Source organism: Alligator mississippiensis, chromosome 11, assembly GCF_030867095.1.
Source record: "Alligator mississippiensis isolate rAllMis1 chromosome 11, rAllMis1, whole genome shotgun sequence".
In the NCBI taxonomy this organism is placed as follows: Eukaryota; Metazoa; Chordata; order Crocodylia; family Alligatoridae; genus Alligator; species Alligator mississippiensis.
In genome coordinates, this window is record NC_081834.1 from 59,193,255 (window position 1) to 59,216,130 (window position 22,876).

At 56.2% G+C, this 22,876-nt stretch overlaps 2 non-coding genes across 2 annotated transcripts; both read right to left on the reverse strand.

Annotated features, from left to right (window-relative positions):
* Positions 1-286: 286 nt before the first annotated feature.
* Positions 287-359, reverse strand: TRNAR-UCU (transfer RNA arginine (anticodon UCU)). The gene has a single exon. It is a non-coding gene; the product is annotated as a tRNA-Arg (tRNA).
* A 3,650-nt stretch (positions 360-4,009) lies between these two features.
* TRNAT-UGU (transfer RNA threonine (anticodon UGU)) lies at positions 4,010-4,083 on the reverse strand. Its single transcript has one exon. It is a non-coding gene; the product is annotated as a tRNA-Thr (tRNA).
* Positions 4,084-22,876: the final 18,793 nt, after the last annotated feature.

Consider the following 22,876-nt stretch of genomic DNA (forward strand, 5'->3'; position numbering starts at 1 on the left):
GGTTGGACTCGATCATCTCCTGAGGTCCCTTCTGGCCCTAACACCTATCAATCTGTACCTGCAGGGTGGTTTCAAGGAGCACAAAGCTGGACTGCTCTCAGTGGCCACATATGAAAGAAGAAGACATAATAGGCTCAAAGTCCTGCAAGGGAGGGTGAAGTTGGATGTTAGTAAAACCTCCCTCCTTATGAGGGTGGTGAAGCACTGGAACTGGTTACTTAGAAGAAGCCTGTGAACATATGTTCACTGCCTTCTCATCTGCACCTTGGTTAAAGATTAACAAGATCACCCCAGGAGGGACTTGAACCCACAATCCCTGGCTTAGAAGGCCAGTGCCTTATCCATTGGGCCACTGGGGTTTCTTGGTGCCCTTTTTCCCCAAGGATGGGCTTCCCTGCCTGCGCCCATGTGTTCTCAAAACAACGGTGGACAATGAATGCTTTTCTTCTGGCACTGCAGAAGGACTGCCATTTACTGGGTGACACCACAGATCCTGCATCCAGCCTCCCGTGGCACACGGTGCTAGACAGCGGATGCTGAAAGGCAGAGCAAACCGGATCAGACCAGGGTATTTTGCACGGTTCCTCTTCCACTTGCAGCCTCCAGTGTTTAGGGTGTGTCACTACGGCAGTGTTGTTCTTGCACCATGATGTAGTACTTCCTTCTGCAAGTGTTACATCATGGCGCAGTAACAGCCCGTAGTATGCCATTACGTGTGGCACACAGTTATTTTTAGCAGAGTGCTACACCAGGGGAGCACGTCGCTGTGGTGACATGCTGTTGGTTATGTGTAGACACCTGCAGACGCTACATCACTGTAGTGTGTTGCTACGGCAACCTAGCGTCACACGTAGACATGCCCTGTAACGGGACTGTAAGGGGTTGCAGTGGAAAGGACTGTGACGTGAAGGACAAGACGATTTGTGGGCAAAGGGGAAAGGGGCCAGAGGGAAGAGCTGCTTCCCGAGGGTCCCGGGCTGAGGAGGGTCAGGCCTCTCCTTGTGGGACTGCTCCAGGGAAAGGAGAGGCCAGGTTCAAAGCTTGGCCAGTTAGAGGAAGGGCATCCCTCATTGCCTGAGAAGGCAGGGAGGAGGAGAAGACAGAGCCTCTTTTTGAGAGACTGCAACCTCTCGGAGGTAACGGGCACTAGACCCAGGGACTGTGCACCACCCAGCCTTAGATCGGGGTCGTGCGTGTATAGGTGCCCAGGGACCATGGGAAGTTAGCCAGGCAGCCCCTGTCATGGGTGGCCACTGCACAAGCCCTCCATCCCCACTCCCTCCATGGGGCAGGTGGCCCGCTTGGCTCTTGTTGCAGGCAGCCTGCCTTCCTGATCCCCTCCCCAGGCCAGGCCAGGGCTGGCCCTTGGTAGCACCTGGCAGGCTTGCCCTCGACCAACTCCTTCCCTTCTCCTCTGCACGCCAAGCACTTTGCTCCCGTGGAGGCAGGCTCATGCCGCCCGGGGTCACAGGGACTAGGGCTCCCACTCATCTGGGACACCGAGCCGGTGATGCCCCTGTTCTCTCCCCGGTATGTCTCATCAGAAACCTGGATGGGGCATTACCCCCGCTGTGCCCCAAGCGTGCCCCTACTGAGATTTTCCAGGTCATGCCACATGGAGCTGTTTGAGCACACCGAGGGGTGCCCAACCGTTGTGCCCTCCCGCAATGGTGCCCCGGGCGCACATGAGAACCTGTTGCAGGGCTCTGCACTTCAGTGGTGCCCCGGGCAATCCCACACTTCCCCGCCGTGTGTGTCGCTGCCTGGAGGGCTGCTTCTGCCTGTGATACGAGGCCCTGACCCCCGCAGCGGAGGTGGAGATCACCGGTGCCATCAGTGAGTTTCTCTGAATGTGACAGCAGGGGACAGAGAGGCCAGGCAGGGAGAGAAGAAGAGGGGAGGGCGAGGAGAGGATGGGAAGGGGGCCTGTGTGGGGCCCCTAGAGCCAGGCCTGCAGCCAGGTGTGGGCCTGTGAGGTGGCATGGGCACTGGTGGCCACAGTGCCCCCCACCCCTCGCAGCCATCCTCCACACGATGGGCTTACCAGCTGGGCATGGCAGGTGGTCCTGGCAGGTGGCCTTGGCGCTTGGTGGCGGGGAGGCGGTCTGGCTGCTTGCGGGGTGCTGGGTGGCAGAGGCCCACCATCTGCCACACGGCCACTGACCCCCTCCAGGAAGGAGCTGGAGCTGGAGCTGGAGCTGGCCATGGGCGGTGCCTCCCTGGCCTGTCCTCTGTGCTCTGGCTGTGGGGAAGATGTCAACCTGGTCATCAGCACTGGATGAGGAAGCCAGGGGCAGGGAGGACACGGGACACGGGTGCTGCCGGCCTGAGGGCTCTTGTCTGGGTCTTCTCTGCAGGTCTGGTCTGGTGCGGGGTCTTTGGCAGACCTCCAGTGCTTGAATAGATATGCTGCCCATGGCCTGCGTCCCTTCAAGGGAGGATGCTGGGTTGCTCCTGCATGCAGGGCATGGTGCTGCGAGCTACTCTGGACCATCTCTTGTGCTCAGTGACCACCATTGGCAGCAGCCACGCAGCCTTCACTGCTCAGAGAAGAGCATTGGCCCACCTGCCCTGGCAGAACTGCCGCTGCACCTCGGCATTGCCCCAAATCACCAGAAGGTCTGTGGTCTCTTCTGCTGCCCAGTTGGGGCCAAGGACCGAGCGTCTCGGGGCAGGGAAGCTGCCATGTCCACGGGGTTCCTCTGCCAGGGACTTCAGGCAGATGCCCCACGAGGTCCCCACAGCAAGGCCAGGGGCTGGCTCCCGTGCTGGAGCCAGAACGTACCCGCACCACAGGGGCACAATGCCCAGGGGCCAGGGAGCAAGCAGCAGAGCCTCCTTGCTCCAGCCGGGCCTGTGCAGCACTGCTGCTGCCCAGACAGGCCCACCAAGGAAACCCCCACGAGCTGGATGCAGGCAGAAGCTGGCCCCAGGGAGCTACAGCCAGGCAGGGGTGGCAGAGAAGCCGTCCTTGCCCCACATTTGGAGGGAGTCTCAGACAGGGTGCTCTAGCGAGCATTAAATCTAGTACCTGCTGGTGACTGTACATGAGCCAGGAGGCTGCTCACACGCGCTGTGATTACAGCCAGCCGCCGCGTCTCATGTAGCAGTGTCCCCGTGCTTCAAAATGGTGGCAGGGGCACTACAACTAAAGCTTGTTTGACGTATTGAAGTGTGGAGATGCTGATATATAAGACACTCCAGGTGCTTGAATTTGGGTGGCTTTTGGATCCACTTTAATTAAAGCACCTTCCCCCGCACCCTAGAGCATGTGTAAAAACTCTCTCTATCTTCAGGTATTAGAAAAATACACATTTCACTGATCGATCGTGCGTTAGCCTAGTGCATAGTTTTACGGCCGTGCTTTAATGCACATCAGATTAATGTAATGCTCATTAAAGCATCTCATGTAAATGTACCCAGAGGGTCCAAAGGAGTTGCCCAGGCACCAGCAAGACTCAGCCTCTCGTTCAGTTTCTCTCTCTCTCTTGGTCCATTTCTAAATGATTTTTCTCCTCGGTGGTTTCCTACCCATCCTTGATCTGTGACCCATTAAATGCATTTGGAAAGTCCAAATCAAAAACCCTATTTCAGAAAGGATGCCCTGTAATCTGGATTGTGGCGCTCGGCGCAGCTCCTGGGATCTAGTTTCCTTTCACTTGGGCCTGGCCCAGACAACCAGAGAGGACCTTTAAAACACGAGACGGTCTCTTGACAAGAAGAACAGCATTCAGAAACATGCATTTCCTATGACGAATAGGGGTTTACATTGCACAGGCCTGCAGTTGCACATAGAAACAGGGAAGAGATGCCATTTTTTCTGATTTTCCCCCCTGTAAACACTGCACGTATCCTGCAGGAGAACCCATTTCTTGTTCATTAAAGACAGGTTTAGATGTTGGAGCAAGAAGAGGGGTCTACCAAAGTCCCATGAGACAGGAAGCTATGTATTGACACCAAGACCAATCCTGCTCCAAAGGTAAGAAGCTGGGGTATTGCAGTGAGAGTTAGGCACTGCTGGGATTTGAACCCAGGATCTTCTGTTTACAAGACAGGTGCTTTAACCAACTAAGCCACAGTGCCCAGGGAAATAAGGGCTGTGCCCCCCTCCCCATCTCCCCCCAGTGAAGAGCACTTGTTCGCTTTGGGAATTAAGGCAGAAGTGTTTTGCGTGGGCTAAAGAAGATAGTGGTGGGGGCAGGCTGGCAGGGGAGGGGGCAAATGCTTCACAAAAATGACCAGAACCCGGGGCCTGGGGTTCACGTTTCTGTCTCCCAGCCCCAGGGAGCCAACACGACTCCATGAGCCCAACCTGGCAGCTGCACACCCGCTCCCAGCAGGTCCCAGCCGTCTCCTTTGTATCAGCGGTTCCCTCCGCACAGACCGCTGCCCAAGATGCACGTTCCTGATGTGGCAGAAATGCCACCGTCGGTGCCCCTCTCCAGAGACCTGTCTCCACCAGCCTGAGAGGCTGGTGTTGAATCCCTCAGAGCGGGGATCTCCCACCTTGTCTACATGACAAAAGCCTGGTGCCTGGGAGGCGATGCTCTGGTCACCTGGGCAGGGGGAAAAGACCCGGCCCTGCGCGGGCCCAGGTAGCCAGGGATGCTTGAGAGAGTGGTCGGCTTGTGGCCAGTATTGGCAGCTTCGATTGGACCGGGCTGTTGAGGTCAGAGAGGTTATTTAAGGGCCCGGGCCAGGAAGAAGGCAGCCATTAGCCATGCGATCATCCAGGTGAATCTGAACCTGGCTCTCTCCTCATCACCGCATGCTCCAAGAGTGCCCTGCCTCCAGAGGAAACAACAACCACCTCTGGATGATGCGAGTGAGTAAGATACTCGAGATCCGATTAGATATTTAGCTTCAGTAACTCAGATGCATGTTTAAACGGCTACCTCAGCCACCCTGGTTTGCTCTATGGGACTCCTTTGATATTCCTGTAAGATTTCTATGATATTGCTCTACCTTTTACCCTGTTTCCGCCCTACCCCCTGTAATCAATACAGTTCTCCTTTGTGACCAGTGTGGGAGACTTATTGAGGGGTGGGTCTAAATTATGCCAAGGAGGCCCCTTAGGTCTGTGGACTAAGGGAGGCTTCCTAATAAGCCCCTGACTATCCACACCCTGGTGCACGGCACTAACAGCGACCTTGAAAGGGATGCTCAAGGCCTATCTGGACTCCAACCCCAATGACTGGGATGAGAAACTGCTGCAGTTGCTCTTTGCCTACCGGGAGGTGCCCCAGGAGTCCACTGGGTTCTCGCCCTTCGAGCTGATGTTTGGGAGGCGAGTGCGAGGTCCTCTCGATTTGGTGAGAGAGGAGTGGGAAGGGAAGATCACTTCCACCAAGACCTCCGTGGTGGAGTACGTGCTTGACTTCCATCAGAAACTGACTGACATGATGAAGGTGGCACGGGACTCCCTGGGACAGGCCCAGGAGAAGCAAAGGTCCTGGTATGATGAGAAGACCCACTTACGTACCTTTGAGCGGGGTGAGAATGTGATGGTTTTCCTGCCACTAAAAACGGACAAGCTGCAAGCTGCTTGGGAAGGTCCCCATGCTGTCCTGGACAGATTGGATGATGTGACCTAGGTAGTGGGTATTAAGGGTAGGAAACCTAAGACAATTCAGGTGAACATGCTTAAACCCTACTACGACAGAAAGGAGATGGTATTCTGGGTTCCCTCCGTAGAGGGAACTCCGGAGGACCCCGAGGAGCTGGTCATGTATGGAGACGGATGGCGAGGCAGGGATCGAGGATCTCCGCCTACCAGACCATCTGCCCTCCCAGGACGAGGACCAGCTGCTCGCAGCGCTCGAGGACTTTGAGACTGTGTTCTCTAACAAACCAGGTAGAACGGACCTGGCGGTACACTCGATAGAGACGGGCAGCCATCACCCTATATACTCCCGACATTACCCAGTCAACGAGAAGGTGAGGCAAGAAATAAAACGGGAGATCGCAGAGATGGAGGAGTTGGGGGTAATCTGGCCTTCAATGAGTCCCTGGGCCAGTCCGGTGGTACTCGTCCGGAAGCAGGATGGGACTAAGCAAGCGGGTCTTACGGTGAAAGCCAAGAAGTGGCAGTGGGCACTATCGGAGGTAGTGTACTTGGGTCATCGTGTGGGTGGAGGTCATATTGCTCCCTTGTGGGAGCCCAGGGCAGGGCACAGAACAAGCTCTAAGCATCCTATCAGCAATGGTACTAAGGGATCTGGACCCCAGAGGTGAAAGCTCCCACCTGGACGGTACCTGCATAGAAATCCTGATGTGATCGGCCATAGGAAACCTGGCCCTGCTCCAGCCTGATGAAGGGATTAGACTCCTTTGCGAAGCAAACGGGGAGAAAACCCTCAGGGCAGATGGGAAGCAATGACTAGGGGAACGTGCAGGATGACGTGCTAAACCAAACCCAAGCCCCTTGTCTTCAGTGAAGCCCTTATGTGAGCCCAGGGAAGATTTCATCAGGATTTGCAGCACTGGTATAATAAATTATCCCATTTTTCATGACATGTTACAGATTACACACCTATTTAGTGGAATCCTTTTCTAACACACTGATGTTTAACTTTCATATTTAAAGTTCATGTTGTTCTGTCAGTTTTGAATGGTTGAGTAATCTAAAGGCTGTCATTGTCATTGAACGAGTCATGATGTTTCTTTTTGGAGAAGCCTTGAGATTTTTAGCACGTCTCATGGACACCTTTCTTGAAGCTCTCGCTCTTTGTTGAGTGATCAGTGGTGTCAGGAGCGTCAGGGCAGTTGGCGTGTTTGTCCATGAAGAACTGGTGGAGATGATGTCTTTTAGCAGGGTTTCTCCAGCACTTGACATTGAACCCCTTCTTTGGTTGCTTCTTTTGCTGACAGCAGTTTGTGGCCGTGCGGACAGGCATGGTGGAGCACATCAAATGAGGATCCATCCAGCAGCCTTTTGTACTGCTTGTCCTCTCCTCCTCATCTCGTGTCCTGCCTGAGACGGTCGAGGACAGGGTTCAGCAGCACTGCAGATTGTCAGGATCTGACCGGGCCACGACGTGAGCGCTTCTGCTACGGCCGCTGTAGCTGTTGGGGTCCTGCACTGCGCTGGTTGTAGCTGTGCCGAGGGGGACTTTGCAATGCACTAGGATACAGTCAGTTAGGAGCCAGGGTTTTGAGCGGGGGTCTTGCACAATGGCTCCCATTTATTGCTTAGTGATTTATTCCTATGGAATACAGCATCTGAATAACAGAACAAGCTCTAAGCATCCTATCAGCAATGGTACTGAGGGGTAAGACAAGAGTGACCGTATCAGGTATGATACCTATGGCGAGGCATCGTCAGCAGCCTAGTGCAGGTCTTCAGTGCAATCATTTCAAAGATAAACAGGACAGTCCTCGGTGATATGTGCTACAGTCTGGATTTCGCCACACTCACACTAGGGCGCTTTAATACAATTCCAGTACCGAAGTAGGTAGTTGTCCACTGTGAACCTTGTTCAACATAGTCAAACTCTGCCTTAGTAAAAGAAAACCAGGAAGTTTAGACGTGAGGTCCGTGATAATGTAGCCTCTTTATCTTGAAATTGAGGAGAAGGGGTATGAGATAGAAGAGACAGCCAAGGAGCATAAGTGTATCTGCAAGTACCTGTCATACGTTTCACGGTGTCATTCAGTTGCTTTGGGATGAGTAGATCATTTTCTGCACGCTTGTTCAGGGAAAGAAATCCACGCAGCTCTGGACACAAGTGCTGTCCTTCAGGCCAGTCGGTCGCTGTTAGTGCCGTGCACCAGGGTGTGGTTAGTCCAGGTTGCAGACCTCAGTACTTGACCTGGGCAGATTCAGGCAGGTGACGTGAAACAGACTGTTCAAGATGCCTTTTCTAGTGTCCCCTGCACACAAATGAGCAGAGCTGATCGAAATAGGCCTGCTCAGTCATAATTGCAGCTGCCTCATTGCACACCAGTCTTAGTTCAAAGTACAAATCATCATCATCCAGTCATTGGCTCTGTACGTGGAGGTCTGTGACTGGGGAAGGTCCGTGACCAGGGGCTTCTGGTAATCACGCATGTCTGCCCCATCACCATCCATTATCACCGTGGGAGTTGTATTGAATCAAGAGGCCTCTGCATGTCTTCTCATAAGATGGGGATGACACTGAGCTTCAGCAACCACACAGTACTTCACAGGAAGGAAACCTGAATCCCATGGCCAGAAAGACCAAAAGGACTGAAGATTTCTGTTGTGCTGCAACCTACTTCTGGCTCTGCCACCATCGTGAAATATTCTGCTTCAATTGCTTGTTCCTCCATCAAGAACTTTTCTCTGTATTTTTGGAGCACTATTAGCCTGCCAAGCCTCCTCGCAACTTTGCCAACATGTGTAATCCTAGCAGGACAAATTGATGAAAGAGACTTTAGTTGTAGGGGGAAGGGTTTTGTGACAGCCTCATGCCAGATGCAGTGGCTGATGGGCCACAGACAACTTCCACCCCTCTGGGTCACGCCAAGCCATGCCAAGCCATGCCATGCCACACCTTTGTTGTTTCCACTGGGTGAAACTTCACTTGCCTGGAGGTGATCAGTGGTTCCCTGAGGAACAGGAACAGGTGTGACAGCATGCTGATGACTTGTCTGGGGCTCCTCCTTCCCTGCAGCTCACCCCTTTCCACTCGGGTCTTGTAATTAGCCCTGGTGACATCTTGGTGTCATGAGGTTGTCTTTTCTTCTCTGTGAGGTGTCTGGTGAGAATTCAAACCACAAGGACTCTGCTTCTGCCTTTTATGTCCAAAGCACAAATAAACAGGTCATGTACATTATATAGCTCATACTAGGCAACCAAGTAGGGCAGTGATGACTTTGCGCTGAGTGATCCCTTTCCTAGGCTTGGGTTGGCCTGGTGCAATGCAAGAGTGGCTCATACCATGCCCCTTGCTTCACTGTTCACACTTGTGTATCCTCCTTGCCTAATAGCTCAGGTGTACTTGCAGCCTGCCTGGCTCATGGCCACGTTCAAAGGACATGGCTCCTGATAGCCCTAAGAAGCCCTAAGGGCATGATGGCCCCTTGGTTGGAGTGAGCAGCTCAAGAGAAAGGGACAAAAGAAGTCTGTGGAAACCTCGAAGGAATGGGAAACCACTTACATGCTCAGAGAGGCAAAAGCACCAACACTGGCATCCTGTGGGCCCATCCCGGATCAGGCAGGGGAGGATGGAGGGGACACCTGAGTGCCGGTATCTATCATGGAGTGGTAGATGCATCACGAACAGAAACAAAAGAGGGGCATGGGGAGGGGAGGAGTTCAGCTGTTCATCTGGGGGCGAAACAGCACGGGACCATCCAGGCCAGGTGAAACCTGTGGGAGAAGGGCAGAGTCAGGGCACGCGCAGGGTGGGGTGCAGGCCAGATGAGAAGAAACTAGTGCGAGTGGGATGGGGTTGGATCTCGGCCCCTCTGCTCACACCCAGGAACAACCACGGGGTAAAGGAGAGTCTCCCCAGCCGGGAGCAGTACGTGGTTCTCACACTTGGCTCAGCGGGGATTTCTGTCCCAGCAGGCCTGACCTAGGCCAGGAGCCCTGGCAACTCACCTGCTCAGTGCTCCCCACCTTCGCCTCCTCCCCTCTGCTGCCGTGTCAGCACTGGGGGTGGGAAGCAGAGACACTGGTCACCTCACTAACTCCCCAAACCCCCAGGCCCCGCCACTTCCACCAGCCCATGACCCGGCCTCCCCTCTCTCCACCACTGCCTCTGTCCCAGGAACTGGCACAGGGGTCCCAGCCCTCAACCCGTCTTGCTCCCAACCCGCAAGACCTTCCCAGGACCAGGAACATAGACCTGGTTGTCTCTAGTGGGTTATGGAATAGAGAAAATTCCACACAATTTACTGATTCCTTTTGATGCACTGGCTGGGGGAGTAGTTAGCTGATTGCACGATTTCACAATGATTACACACTTAATTTATACAACACAATTTTATTTTAAAACTCTTTGCTACGTATATAACACTGCTTAGCTTTAAGGAATACCACAAACATTAAGAACACAATAACTACATATATCAGAAACAATGCTCCGAATGCACTTCCTTCCCAAACAATGCTATAAGAATTAGTATTACAAAAACTACAATTACAACTAAAAGTTAAATTTGAATCAATACTATTATTTTCATAATATACTTACAATCCTAGAATTCTCAGAAGCCAAATACCAAAAAATGGTTTCATTCCTCAGTAGTACGATTTAATGGGTTGGCCTCAGTAGTACGGTTCAATAGGCTCGCCTCAGCAATACAATTCAATAGGCTAGCCTCAGCAGTGATAGGACTAAGTGCCCTTCCTTCAGTCCCTTTCAGGTGCTCCGCAGCTTCGTGTTCATGGAGAGGTTGGTTCAGGTGATCAATCTGATCTGGCCTACACTTGCGATTCTTCCTTCGTTGTTCTGCAAGTAGAGTCACCTCCAAATTGGGACACTAAGTTACAGTTTTTATTGAGTGAGCTGCCGTCTTGGGCCACTCCTACTCAAACCTGTCATTACTCCCAAATTTGGGCTCGGATCTTACTCAACAGATTCTTTTGCTTAGTAATTAGTTTCTTTTGTTGAGCATTTTAATTACTTTGGGGAACTTCCATACCACTGCAAATGACCTTTTCTTACCAATCTGGTCAAAAGGCCCTAGGGTTTGATCTCTCGGAACTCAGGATATTTGCTCTTTGTAAAAGACTTCTGAAGATAAAATTCAAATTAAGACTTTAAACAAAGTCAGGACCTTTTGCACGTAGTCCAAAAACAAAGACTTAGATAAGGAGATAAATCTTATCTTCTTCCTGAAACTGGCTAATGGGCAACCATTACAAACATTCAAACTATTTCATTCAATATGACACTGGCTCCAGCCCTCCCTCCACTCCTCACACAGATCCCACGCTTTCATGCTAGCACTAGGAAAAGCATCATACCTTTCCCCCTGTCGTGTCTATCTTAGACAATGATGCCCCTTGGTCTGGGTGCTTGCCTCCAACATCGTCCCCGGGCCAGCCTGGCATCCCACCTCAGCCAGGCAGAGGGCCCGGGCTGGGTGCAGGTGTCTCCATGGTGGGGGCCCTCTGCCTGGGTGCTGGCCTTTCTGGTACGGGGCAGGCTAGCTTGGGTCCCTGCGTCCAGCCCCTGGGAGGGGCATCTGCTCCTGATTGCACAAGGGTAACTGGTTAGAGATGGATGATGGACAGCATAGGATGCACTTTAATAAAGTTAAGTGCTAAGTGCTGCACCTAGGGAGAAAGAATCACCGTCACACTCACAAACTGGGAAATGACTTCCAAAGGAGCACAGCAGCAGAACGGGATTGTGGCAGGGCACAGTTTGTGCCTCCCACTTTAAGGGCTAGAAGCCAGCAGCCAGCAGGTGCCTAATTACGGCACCCATTTTTTGATTCAGGGCTGCCTATATAAGCAGGGCATTTTGCTGCTGGCAGGCCAGGCAACAGCATCGCCTGGCTGTGAAGCTTCATGGAGCACCCTGGAGGTAAGGGAGGACCTGTAGGGGATGGCTAGGAGGCTCCTGGTCCTGGGCATGACCAAAAACTGCACCCTGCTGGGAGTGGGTGGCCTGGTGGGGCTCCCAGTGGTGTGGGAGCCCCATGAAATGCCCATTACCACCCTGGTGAAAGGGAGGTCGAGGCACCTTAACCTGCGGGACACCACCGGAGGTAGGGGGTCCAGGCATGGCTGCGGCCACCTGAGCCCACCTGGGAGGGAAGCCCCGTGGGCCTGAGGGAAGGGTGTGGAGATGGGGAGTGCGAGTGAAGGGGGAGAAGACCCAGAGGGCTGAGGGCCCAGTACATTTATATACACATTGTGTTGTCCCGGAAGGGGCAAGAGTAAGCTTAGACCCAGTCGAGTACTTGGCTGGCCACTACTCCGGTGAGGGTTGTGGGAGAGGCCCCACAGATGGTACGTCGGCCACCCAAGGAATGGACTAGCTAAGCCTATGGCGTTGCTCCCTCCAGGAGGGAGCAGGGCAGCATAAGTTGGTGATGCATGAAAGAGACCCTGTGAGAGAGGGTGGAGTGTGTGAGGCCCGAGTGAGAGGCGGGAAGTGTGAATGTGCAGGTGACCGAGGCCTGACAGTGAGGCCTAAGCTTGCTCCAGCGCTAGGCCGGCAGCACTGTAACATCTGGATGCCATCTGCAAGGCATGGGCTGTGGTGTAGGGAAGTTACGGAGCCACAGATGGTGCCCCCTGGCATCGGGGCTGTAAATGGGCAGTCTCCTGCCTAATTAAGATCATTAATTAATTAATAACAAGGTGTGGAAGGCGAGTCAGGTGGGGGAACCCAGCACAGTGCCTAGGCGGGGAGCCCTACCTTGCTGCAAGGATCTCAGAGTCATAGTCAACTCCAAGATGAACTTGAGCTGTCAGTGCGACAAAGTGAGAAGTAAAGCTAACCGCACTCTGTCATGCATTAGCAGGTGCATCCCAAACGGGTCTAGGGAGGTGATACTTCCCCTTATGCAGCATTGGTAAGGGCGTAGCCGGAGAACTGCATCCAGTTTTGGGTGCCCACTTCAAGAGGGACGTGGATAACCTTGAGAGGGTCCAGAGGAGGGCCACTTGTGTGGTTAGGGGCCTGCAGCTAAGGTCCTATGAAGAGAGATTGAGGGACCTGGATGTCTTCAGCCTCTGCAAGGGAAGATGGAGAGGTGACCTGTGGCCGTCTACAAATTCATCATGGGTGAGGTGGGCAGCAAGAAATAGGAGCTAGCCTATTGACCAGGGTGCCCCTTGGGATAACTAGAAACAAGCTCCACCAACTGACAGAACAGATTTAGATTAGACATCAGGAAGAAATTCTTTACGGTAAGGGTAAGTAGGCATCCCCCCAGCATCTTCGGTCTTCATACCGCCAGGAGGCAATCCCCTCCCAAGATGTGGCCCCCACATAGCATGAGGAAAGGATGCAGAGGCCCAGGGATGATGTGGGACTGACACAGGGGACAGCTGCTTGGTTCAGGGCACTGGCATCCTGAGGGATGGGCATCAGGGGTCATCCTGACCTGCCTGGAGGCAGAAGGGGCCCTGATCAGCACCCAGGTCCCATCCCGCTCTGATCCCAGGCTCACAAACAAACAGTAAAAAAGCACCATACCGTTCCCCGTGTCCTCGTTGATTTGGACGGAGGCGAGTCTTGGTTTGCATGCTTGCCTCCATGATGGGCAGGGGTTCAGTCTTGCACCCCACTTCAGCCCGGCAGAGGGGCCCAGTCTGGGTATTGGTGTGTTCATGCCCAGGGCCCTCTGCCTGCGTGCTGGCTTCTGCAGTGAGGGGCAGGTTGGTCTGCGTCCCCTTGACCTCATGGGACCCTGCCTCCGTTTCCTGGCAGGGGCTAATGCTCCTGGTTGCACAAAAAGGAGCTGGTCAGAAATGGTCCTGGACTGAATCCATCCCCACCAGCACCGGAGAAGGAAGGACTCCCCTACCTGCAAACAGCACCACTTGCAACACCCCATAGCCTGGCCCAGAGCCCACCAGCTACCCAGGAAAGCCCCGCACTTCACCCTGCCCTCCCTGTCCCCCACTTACCGCCTCCAGGGTGGCCAGCACTCCTCCGCCATCCCCTCCATATCCATGGGAGTCTGGTGCAAATGAAAAAGTAACATGGCAGTGAAGAGAAAATCCAGCCCGTGGGCCCAGAGCTGGCACGTGGTGGAGTATGTGGGGAGGCTGGGGGGCAGTAACCCAGGGAGCAGGGGAGGTCAGTGCAGCACAGACCTGTCACCCCACCGGTCCCACTGTGCCATCCACACAGCTCACATGGTGCCCAGCGCTGCACACACAAGCCCTCCCCCCAGGGCAACCCCCTGTCCCCTCCACTGAGGGGCTGGCAAAGCAGGGGCCAGCCTTGCCCTGTGCACATATGGGCACACGCACACTCCCCCTCCCCTGGGGCAGGGGCATGCAGAAGGACTCACCTCCGTGGGGCTGTCGTCCTGTTCGCAGCCCTGCTCCCTCTGCGCCTTGAGGGCCAGCACCAGGAAGAGGTTCTGGCTCCTCAGCGCCTCCACTTGGGCCTGCACGAGAATCGCCCCAGCCCGTCAGAGCCTGCCCATGCCTGCGCCCAGCGTATCGGGCCCTGCACTCACCAGCGCTACCTCCCTGCGCACCCATCAGGTCCCTCCTCTCCCCGCACGCCACGTGTCGGGACTCTGCTCCCAGCTTCAGCAGCCTCTGGGATGTCCCCCAGCCTGGCTAAGCTTGGCCTCAGCCTCTTCCCTCCCCTGGCCCAAACAGGCATCTGGAGGGTGGAAGAAAGTGCTGTGGGGCTGGAGGGGCTGGATCAGCTCGGCCCCTGGGAATGGAGACCGAGGAGGGAGAGGGGGTGCCCCCACGCAGAGACCTTGCCCCCTCCCCATGCAACCGCACAAGTCCCCCAGCTCAGGCGACCCAAACTCACCGGGTGCAGGCTCCCTCCGCTCCTGGCCTGCCCCCAGGGGAGGTAAATCCGCAGCGCCCTTAATGGCGGGGAGCCTGTCTGCTGCCCACCTGCCTGCGCCCAGGGTGGCATCTGGTGCTGAGGGGAGACGAGGGCTGAGCATCAGGCTGGGGGGACTGAGCACCGCTGTGAGGACGGGGGTCCCAGAGCCCGTGTGGCCCCCCCTGCAAGGGAGCAGAGGGCAGCAGGGCCATTGCCAGGGGCAAGACTCGGGCAGGGGCAGGGCCAGGACTGGGGCAGAGTGAGGAGCCCGTGGGGGCCAGTCCTGCTCCCCGTCTCCAGGACCTGGCTGGTGCGGAGAAGGGGGCACAGCTGGGGGCACAGAGCCGGGTCTGTCCAGGTTGGACCTGGCACAGCGGGGCTTGGCCTGCCAGGCAAACCCTGCCGGGCCTGAAGCCTCCTGTGCCGCCCACCCCCATTGGTGCCGTGGGGGCCGTGCCCAGCCCTCACCCGGGGTGCTGGAGCGCAGGCGCAGCGGTGGCAGCTTCTCGCGCCGCAGCATCTGCACCAAACACAGCCCTGAGCTGCAGGAGGGCGAGAGGACCGGGCTGGCGAGAGCAGGGACGAGGCCCGGGGCCGCGTCCTGGGCCTGGCGCAGCCTGAGCCCCTGCCCCACCACGGCACCGTGAGTCCCGTGAACGGGCACTCATGGCTCCCGCGGGTGCGCGCTCCCGCCGCTCGGGTGGGGAACGACAGGAAACTAACTACTGACCTAACTAACTAACTAAACTAACTAACTAACTAACAAATACACTACTGATCTACTGAATTAAGGAACTAATTCACTAACTGTCTAACTAATGAAGGAACTAACGATCTATCTAACCAATGAAGTAACTACTTAATGAACTAACTACTGAACTAATGTACTAATGAACTAACAAACTATCGAACTAATGAAGTAACAAACTATCTATCGAATTAACGAACTACCTAACGAATGAATGAACTAATGAACTACTGAAATAACAAACTATCGAACTAACGACCTAACAAACATAACAAACCAACTAACAGCGAATCAACTAACTCCGCAAACACTGCCGACCGGGACGTGCGACTGGCTGCAGCGACGCCACAAGCGCGCTGGGCGGAGCCGGGCTGACAGTTAGGCTGGGGATTGTGATGTCACACTTTTAAGCAACAGCACCGTTGCCACGGCAACCAGAGCGTTCATTCCCCCTGGGACAAGGGCTGTGGGCGCCGGGGGTCTGGCCTGGCCTGCGAGGGTCCCCGGCCCCGGACAACCTTTGACTGTGACATTTGGGGCCGGCAGCGAAGCACAGGGACAGCCCTGGGGCAGGGTCCTGGGTAACCCCGCGCCCCGGGGCCAGATCCTCAGGCCTCTCTGCTCTCTGCAGATCCTTATGAAACCTTCCCTGGGCTCACATAAGGGCTTCACTGAAGAGAAGGTGCTTGGCTTTGCTTTAGCACGTCATCCTGCACGTTCCCCTAGTCATTGCTTCCCATCTGCCCTGAGGGTTTTCTCCCCCTCCACTTCCCAGAGGAGTCTGACCCCTTCCTCAGGCCGGGTCAGGCCAGGTTTCAGGTGGCAGATCACATCAGGATTTCTATGCAGGTGCCGTCCAGGTGGGAGCTTTCACCTCTGGGGTCCAGCTCCCTGGCCTGACACATGCAGAGATCCCAGTAAATGTGAGGACATGGGGTCCCTCAGCGCTGTGGCAGCTTGTGGGATCCAAGCCTGCCCTCTTCCCCGCTCATGTCACCATGGGATATAAAGGTGACCTGCGAAATGTCCGGGTCATCCTGCCCTTGCTGTCTGGGTGCTCAGGACCAGTCCTGCCGTGAGCATCTCACCAGAGCACGTGCACGTGAGGTGCCAGGGCTTGAACTCCCCTGGAGAGGCCAAGGCTGGGCACAGGCCCTGTTCTGCAGGGCACTGCTGTATCCAGCCGTCTTTTCCTTCTTGCACTGGAGTCACTGGGGTCACGACAAGAAATCAGGGTCCCCGTTCATCCCACCTGACCACTGCGGCAGGGTCCCCTCTAGGATACCTTGCTTGGAGTCTTCCCCAGGACCAGGTCCAGGAAGACAGAGCAGGCCAGAGAGCACAAGGGGAGCTGACACCATGCTACACCTGCCATTGCTGAAGGGCTGTGTTGTCTGCACATGGCAGAGGGCTAGGGGAGGGCCTGACTGCCTCCTTACTGGGGACCAGCAAGCAGGTGGGACAGTCTGCAGCCCAGGACAGGAGCATCTCTAGAGAAGGCAGGAGCTGCCTTGTGATGGGTGGAGGTGACACGAGGAGAGCAGCATGAGGGGAGATGCTGATTAAACAGGAGAGGCAGGAGAGTCCGTCAGGAGCTTTCTTAACAGCAGGTCGCAGGGTGGGTTACATGGAAGGGGCTGGGGCTGGGGCTGGATGTGGCATTTCATATAATGCTCATGAAACTCTAACTTCAAGCAATAATTAAAAAAGCACAAACCATGTGGAAGAGATTTCCGTCCATGTTAAATAGGAAATTCTTCACTGGGGGACCTGATGGGCTCCATGTGAGCAGATGTGTCTCCAGGGAAATGGGATCATTGAACAGGAGGACTGGAAGGGGCCTCACAAGGTCAGCTCGTCCAGCCTCCTGATCCAGGCGCTCTCATCCCTCAGTATCCCATCCCAGCCAAGTGTCCGTCCAACCTGCTTCTCTAAGTTTCCCGTCACAGAGATGCCACCGCTCCTCTAGGCAGCCTGCTCCAATGTCTGGCCTTTCATGGTCAGAAAGTCCCTGGTGAGGCCTCCCCAGCGCTGAATAGAGGGGAAGAGTCATTTCCCTCGATGGACACATGACACTCCTGTTAATGCAGCCCAGGACACTGTTGTCTTTTTTGCAACAAGCAGGAGGGAGAAATGGGAGACACGGACTTGTAGCTCAGTCTTGGGCAGGGCCACCTGCCCATGGGGCACGGAGCGGAGACCCGTGTCCTCCCTGATGTAAACTGAGGGCTGTCCAGGTTGTTTGTGGGTCAAGCTGGCCTCCTCCTCTGTTAGTAGGGTCAGGGGCCAGCTCTGCTCTCACCCTAGCGTGATTGTCCCTCTCCCAAGAGGACCCATGACCCATCCGTCTCTGACCACCTGTTCTGCAAGGAGCATGCGGCAAGCGGGCCTCAGGTTTGCCTCCTGCGTCACATCCGACTGTTCAGCCTGGGCATCATACAGAGCCTGCTGATTTTCCTGGCCCTGGGGAGGAGGAGAAGGTCAGATGAAACACCAGCTCTTTGACCCCCGCAGAGCTGCACCAATTCAGTTGCTCTGGCAGCATGCGGGCTCAGCCCAGGCCCAGTCAGGACCCCTCTGCACACCCCCAGCCAGGCCAAGCAAGCTGGTGTTTGGCTGTGGGCCTGCAGCACTGCTCAGCTGGGCGACGTGAAGCCCCAGTGGGGTCCTGAACCTCAGACAAAGCCGGCTTGCTCAACAGTTTGCAGCATGGGCCCAGGACTGAAGCCCTGGATGTGGATTGGGGACAGCTGTGCTCAGCTCAACAGTTGTGACCTCTCTGTGCCTTCCTCTACATGTGGAGTAGGGCGATAGCAGCCCCAGCCTCTGCTGTGACAGCCCTTTGGGATGTGCTGGTGGGAAGTGCCAGGTGAGACCAATGTAACATCATGGCATAAATCAATGGATCCTGCAGCATCTGAACGGACAACGGAGGCTCCCGGTTTGGTGACCCTGGCGAGTAGAGACACTCAAAAAGGTCAAGGTGGATTTGATCTAAGTTATGTTTTTTTCTCTAAGCGGTGTAACTTAGATTGGTAGCAAGAAGAGCACACCTCCGCCCTTCCCAGTGGGTGCAAATCTTAGACCAGTTTCCTCCGTTTTAAACAACGATGCCAAACTTTTCTTCTGTAATTCGTACAGACCAGTTTCTGATCACTTATTCTGGTTCAAGCGTAATGTCTGCCTGTTGTGTCTTATTGTGTTTTCCGTGCACTGCCCCTTTCAGGCCAAAGCCCTCCTGTCCTCCACTGCAGGGGCCCATTGCTGGTGGCAGTTTTGCAGCACTGGGGATGCCCTCTTTCTGCCACGAGGAGCCGGAGGCTTTCTTGGTTCCTTTCCCCCCGCAGGGCTGGACGGGTCAAGTGAGAGCAGAGCAAGTATAAACTCTGCACACATGTACCGAGGGCAAAGGTTAACATCCACATGGATGTGATTTCAGAGGGTTATAATAATAAATAAGTGTAGTTCAAAGCAGGAGTGTCCAGAAGGTTGATGCTGAACTCCCAGCATATTACAGTCCCACCAGTCAGAGCTTCCGAGCAGGGCGATTTTACCCGGAGTAGCACACTGTTCAGCTGAGGGACTGGGACGTCTCACGCGGTCACAGTCCCTAGCGCAGAACTTGTCCTTCTTCCCTTCAGACACTTGTAACATCCCTATGGCTTGGCCTTCCTTTCACCTACATGGTAGAAAAGAGTGGACTCCAAGGAGACCCTGGGAAGGGCCCAGGAGTCACTGAAATAATGGCAACCTCAAGTAGGACAGTGCAGCCCCAGTGACATGTCCTATGGGGCAGCCACAGTATGACTGTATGTCTTTTCCTGAGACAAACCTTGAAGCTGGGACAAGATCCCAATATTTAAGTCATGTTATGTGCTGAGACAGTCCAGGTTTTTCAAGCCAGGAGTGTCTCAGTGAAAGCAACACTTTTGCTTTAGCCAAGATCTCTCCATTCCCGACACAAAAGACCTCTGGGACAGTGCAATAAGGAGCTGGATTTTGCTCAGAAATGATGCTTAGGCTCCAGAGACGGCCTATGCTTGTGTCTTCCTCAGGATGTGACTTTAGACGCCTGCAGATCTCTTCTCCCATTCAGCCGGTCCCAACGCAGGTCCCTGATGAAGCATGACGGATGAACGGGTGGAGGGATGTGACACAAGGCAGCATCTTGCTACAAGAATGACACTTCATGTCAGGGACGGGTGCGCCTGCTCTTCTCTCCCCGGTCCAGCTCCATCTCTCCCCTCCACCCTGGACTCAAGAAACCGTTTCCCCTCTCTTCTCCTCTACACGCACCATCCCGTGCTTCCTCCTACTCACCACGATCTTCTCTGGCACGGACGCTTTCCACCCCTGCAGCTCCACAGCCTCGTATCCCCTCTGCTGCACGGCTGCCTGCAGGGTGAGGAGCTCCCGCAGCAGGCGCTGCCCGTCCCTCCTGCGCTGCATCTACCAGGAGCGGGACCGGGGTAAAGGGAGGCTCTGAGCCAGGGACCTCCCTGTCCCCCCCAAACCCGCTGTGGGACTCAGGCCTCTTGGGACCCCCAGGCTGCTGCCATGAGTCTCCTCCTGGGCAGGCGCAGGGAGGAGCAGGGCAGTGTCTGTGGCGGGAGGGGACCCAGGTGGGGCTTCACAAACACACCCTCCCCTAGAACTGCCCGCGGGCGAGCGTCTCCCCTAGTCAGCTCCGGGTCAGCGGGATGGGCTCCCCTGGGGAGGGAACAGAGGACTGAACGGGTTTCCTACCTTCCCGCGGTCCTGGAGGTGCTGGGTGACACTGAGCACAGCTTCCTCCGGTGTCCCCTGTTCTTCCCTCTCCTGGTCTTCCTCGTCCTGCATCTTCTCTGTGGCCGGACTGGGACTCACTGCAGCAGGAAGGAAAGTGGGGGGTGAGTCCTTTGCCCCCGAGGGGAAGACAGGTGCAGTGTGGGGGGCAGAGATGGGGCCGTGCTCCCCTCCCCAGCCAAGGGCCCCCTGTCTGCAGAAATCTCCCAGGGCCCTCTCCATCCCGCTCCTCCGCCCCCGCAACCTCACGGCCCCCATGGCTGAGAGCACACTGGACTGCCCCACTGACCTGGGAGGTCCCTGTGCCCCCACAAGTAACCCTGCCTCCCCCATCACCCACCCCCACCAAGGCCACCCCACGCACGGGGACCGGGAGGTCGTGTGGCTCAGCCCCCTCGCCTTGGCCAGGATGCCCCTGCCCAGCCCTGCGCAGGGTCTGCCTTGCCCCCTGGAGTGAATGGCCCTAAGACTGGGTGGCCCCAGTGCGGCTCCTCACCGGTGCGGCTGGCGCCAGGGGCCGGGGGGGTCGCAGACCCCAGGGAGCCGTGTGGGTCTGCGGAGGAGGAGCTGCAGCTCAGGCTGGGGCTGGGACTGGGGCTGGGGCTGGTGCAGGACGGGCTCCGCTCCAGCCCCAGGGAGGCTGGGCCCTCCTCCACGTCTCTGCAGGGGGCTGCCTCCTGCCGGGGGGCTGCAGGGCCGGGCTCCAGGCTGCTCCATGCCGCGGGCGGGAGGCTGCACGGCTCTTGTGCCCGGCGCTTCTCTCCTCCGGGCTCCCGCCTGCCCAGGCGCACCCAGGGCCACCTCCACTTGCACCTGGAGGTGGTGGGCTGCTGCAAATGCTCTTCTTTGGTGCTGGCACATACTGTTTTTTTACGCCAGCACACAGGGCACAGCCACGTCCTCGCCTTGATGGGCCCCTCCTCTTCATGGCCGGGGGGGCCCAGATGTTCCTGCCCAGTCCCCCGCTGTGATCTGCTGGCACGAAGCCCACCTTGGTGGTCCTCCTGCTCAGCACCCGCCTCAGCCTGTCCATCCTGGCACTGAGCAGGAGCAGTCATCAGATGGGCTTCAAGGCACCCCTGTGCACCCGTCTGCCCCTGAACCTCCTGCTCTCCAGGAGACAGGCCGGTGTCCCCGGGGATGCCCCCATGCCGCCAGCCTCCTGAAGATTTGGGGATCATGGGCAGGGAAGCCCTGGGCTCAGGGGCAATGACTGGCAGGCAGCTGGTTTGGACACAGCTCCCTGCTCCGGCTCCTGACCTCTGGCTCCACGTGCCTGGCTCGGGGCTGAAGCCCCTGGGAGTCCAGGCAGCTCCTGGGATAAAACCCTGCACTGGGATTGGGGAGTGCCCGGCAGAGGAGGGCAGGGACCCCTTCCCTGGGACCTGTGGGTGCCTGTCAGCGCCGTAGCTTTGGGCTCCCTGCCCGCTCTGGCCGGGCAGCGCTGGCTGAGCTGGGAAGGCTGGGAGCTCCTGTACCTGGGGATGTTTCCAACCCCGTGCAGCGGGTGTGAGAGCATCAGGGCCGCGGTCACCACCTTGGAGCGGGGCGGACTTTCCTCCCCTTTCTGCAGTCCCCTGCACAGACATGGGACGCCCCCGCATGTCTTAGCGCCGGCTAGAACTTAGCACGGGGGGTCTTAGCGCAGGCTAGAACTCCCCGCTGAAGTGAATGGAGAGCCTGGCACATCCTGGGTAACCAGGGATCCCGCTCTGGAGGTGTCTGAGTCCTGCCCAGTGACAAGAGCAGGAGCTGCATGATTGTGCAGAGTGAATTATAATCTCCTGCTGGAGGCACCCGAAGTGCAAGCCTGCTCCCCATGCCATGTACTAGAGAACTGTGTGGCTGGACAGCAGGGTGCCTTCCTCAGCCTGGCTGCAGAAGCCAGGACACTGCTGGCCCCTTCCTGTTAGACACAAGGCGTCAGACAGACTTTTTACCTTCTGGACATAGGAAAAAATCAAGTTCAAGGAGTCTTGATTTAGGCACCCAGAATTAATGGATGCTTTGATTCATCTCATAGCCCCTAAACATCCTGCATAAATAATGAAGATAATATTGTGCAGAATCATTTTGTAATAATAATAAGAAAATCTCTTGTTTGGGAAGCTCCTAGATCAGCACTTCTGTACTCCTGAGCCTCAAGGCACTTCTCGTTGGGCTCCACTCAGCCCTTGCTGGACTCACAGACACCCTCACAAATGCCAGCTCTTGCTTTTCACTCGTTTTTGGAATACAAAATACTGGAGCAATTCTCCTGTTGCAGAGAAGTCAGAAAGAGCGCGACGGGTCCCAGTGTTTTTGGCACTCTGGGTTCCCATGTGAAATGCCGGGGTTTCAATTGTGGATCGTGTTTGCACACCCAGCAGTTTTGACACTGCAGGTTACACTGCAGCATCCTTGCAAGGATGTCAAGGCACCTCGGTGTGCCCTGTCCCCCGGCTGAGAACCACTGCATAGAGGGATACTGTGAGCGCTCTGGGAGGGTGGAGGAAACCAGTTCTTCTCTGCGTGGAGCAGGGTGTGCACGCATGTTCTCCCAGCCCCTTCGCCTCCATGTCGATGCTCTCAGGGTCCGTCTGGGCCGCTGGCGCCGGGAGGAGGACACTGGCCCCTGCACACCCTGCTGCTCCACCCACGTGCTGGGCAGCTGCTTGCATTGCTGAGGTGCCCTGTGGCTGGGAGCCTGCAGCAGGGGCAGGAGCTTGCTCCCCCGCGCCCGCTCGCCCAGCTCAGAGCCAGCCTTTCTCGTCGTGGCATGGCAAAGCAAGCGGCATTGCAGGCCCCGTGTGTGGGAAGCGGGGCTCGGAGCAGGGAGCCCTTCGCCGGCTCTCGCAGTGCCCGGGACCTGCTGCCAGGGACGTTGAATCCACCCAGCCTCGGGCTTCCG